The following is a 2,955-nucleotide window of genomic DNA, read 5'->3' as shown; positions in this document are numbered from 1 at the left end:
TCATAGGGCTGAAGATCTTGGGTTAGGGCCCAATCCAAGCAACCAAACTTCTCTTTTATTGTATTTGTATGTTTTACTTCAGTTTTTAGATTAGTTTGCTATTAGATGTATTTCTCTTATGGTTAAGAATAGGTTTCTTTTGATGATTTAGTAGCTTAAGTCCATTTGTGATTTTTGTAGCAGTTTAAGTAGCGATCAGAGAAGATTCAAAAGGATAGCAACAGTGCCTTGGCCTCTCTTCCTCCCTCTACGGCCATGATTTGAGGCGAAGACTCTCTTGCTGCCCCAAAAACACAAATTTTCCTCATTGCTAGGACTTCTAGTGTTTACAGCTCTTTAGTAGGTTGATAGTCCACTTTTCCTTTGCTTTAGATATTCTTTATCATGTTCACTTCCTGATTTGCAATATTCCTTTTACATGCTTTACTTTCTTACATCATTTCATTGGTTTCTTGATTTTCTTGGTTGACTGCTAGTTTCTATGTAGCAGATCTCTTCCAGTAGTAGGCTAACTTACCAGCAATCACACCCTCCATCTGATCCATGCCCTATAGGTCTCCCAAACCTCACGTCAATTCTGCCCTAATTTTCTTCATTTTTCATAGAACTTCTTCCTCTCTCCTTGATCAAACCCAATGATCTTTCTCTCTCTTGGTGATTCATGGTAGAACTTAGGTGCCCTAATAGCTCATTCCAACCTTCATCCACCTTTTCCACCCACTCTCACACCCTCAAAATAGCAAAAATTGCTCTCGTCCTCCTCCTATAGGCCTCCTATAGTTTCCCTGTTTTCCTCGTGTATTTTTCCTGTGTCCTCGTGTAGTTTTTCAAAGTAGGCTTTATTTTGAGGGCCAAGTGTGGGAAAATCCTCTAGAAGGCCACCTAAGACCTCCTAGGACCCATCCACACCATCCTACATCCTCACAAGCTCTAAAACCATCCTCTAACGCCACCTGTTCACTGCCACACTCACACAATAAATTAGATGCATGTTAAATTCACATAAAAACACATAAAAATCCAAAAATATGTTTTTTGATTATTTACTTCCAGAAATAGCATGGCTAGATGTTGTTTACTTCCTTGAGTAGGTAATGGCATTTCTTTCTTGGTTTTCATACTGTTCTTGGAAAATGTAGAATTAGCTTGTTAATTAGGGTTTACTAAGTTTTGCTTTACATTCCAGTATTTCTCCTTTCTGCAGTCAGAATAGCATATGTAGAGTAATCTTTCTTTCCTTTCATCACACGTAGAGCTTCTTCTAAAATCTATAGAAGTTGTCTTGAGCTCCTAGTGATCTTGCAGCGGCTGACCAAGTGACAACTTGTAGTGAGAACTAGTACTTGTGCATATAGCACCGACGCTTCCAAGTTTGTTACAAACTACCGGGTTGATAAAAGTAAAGTTGGTAGCCTAGGAGTTGCAGCATTTTTGCTACAATACTAGCACTCACCACTTTTTAGCGCCATTTCCGGGGAAGCCTCATGGTATTCTATGATTACTGCTTTCTTCTAGTTCATATTGCAACATTTTGCTAATGGTTTATTTAGGCAAAAGTAGACTAGCCATTTCTTTTCTTTCAGTTCTACATTTCCTTGTTTTCATTTTCAATTCTACAAATGTCCGTTGAGCAAGTTCATTTCAACTAGTTTCAATTTGTTTTCTTCAATCACAATTTCAATTTCTGCGGGTACTTTCAGTGTGGGGAAAAAGAAACAAAAAACCAACCAAAAATATTTCCTTTCATGCCTTGTAGGAGTAGAGATAACTTAGGAAATTTTTTTCCCAACACCCCCACTGCTTCACACAGCTAACCTTCTCTTGTCTTCGGTGGCTACAATCAAGAAGAACCTTTAAGTGAGCATTCAAACATATTTGAAGAACCTATAGGGGAATAAGAAGAAGACAACATTCCTCTGGAGCCAATGGCTGAAAACGAAAATGCTATGGGAAATGGAGAGAGAATAGAGGGTACCTTCCCCATTTTGGAGACCAATGGGGACACCAAAATGAAGAAGATAAGTCCTTCATCCCTACCTCACTTCCATGGTTTGACTACGGAAGATATTGACACCTTCTTATTCGAGTTTTCTGTCATCTGTCGAACTTATGACTATGCAGAAGATGAACAAAAGATGAAACTATTCCCTTCTACTCTCAAGGACGTAGCACTGCACTGGTTCATGGGATTACCTAGCAATAGCATCACAAAATGGGCTCAGATGCAGCAGGCCTTTAACAACAAGTATCAAGACTATTTCAAGTCAAAAGATATTAAAGAACAAATCTTCCAAATTACCATAGGAAGTGATGAGTCCCTCGAAGACTATGAAGAGAGGTTCCAACTCAGTTACAAAAGGGGAAGGTGTACACTTGACCCTGAGTCTCTGAAGTTGGTCCTCCTTAGGGGAATTCGGGAAGACCTTTTAGAAACCCTCCTTCTACTCGCCGGGGGAGACATCTACCAACTATCCTATGAGGACATTAAGACTATTTTTAAAAACCATTCTAGAGAAGCAAGACAGAAAGGTAAGGGGAGTCAACCCATAGCTAGTACCTCTTCTTCCAATTCATCCATTAAATGTGAAATTGGAAACATGCTGGAAGACTTCAAGAGTGAGATGCTATAGACTCTTGCCATGCAAATGGATACCTAACATATCGAAAGAAAACAAGAGGAAGCAGAGAGGGCTTCGGCCATTTTTTGCCCTAGATGTTCCAAGAGGCATCCTAGGAATGAATGCCCATTGAACTCTATAGAGGTTTGTTCAGTCTGTGAAGAAGATCATTCTACAGATAATTGCCCTTCCTGGCTCGGTCTTAAAGCTGCATACCAAAGAGCTGAAGGAGTCACTGAACAGATCTATTACATAAACCAAAGGAGGTTGTATGGACCTAGACCATACAAGAAGGGGATGCAAGGCACATCTCAGGCATACTACAACCCCAACCAAG

This window comes from Pinus tabuliformis, chromosome X (assembly GCF_031772625.1).
Source record: "Pinus tabuliformis cultivar Carrire ecotype Pingquan chromosome X, CPIR1, whole genome shotgun sequence".
NCBI lineage: Eukaryota > Viridiplantae > Streptophyta > Pinopsida > Pinales > Pinaceae > Pinus > Pinus tabuliformis.
Note: the sequence above shows the minus strand (reverse complement) of the source record.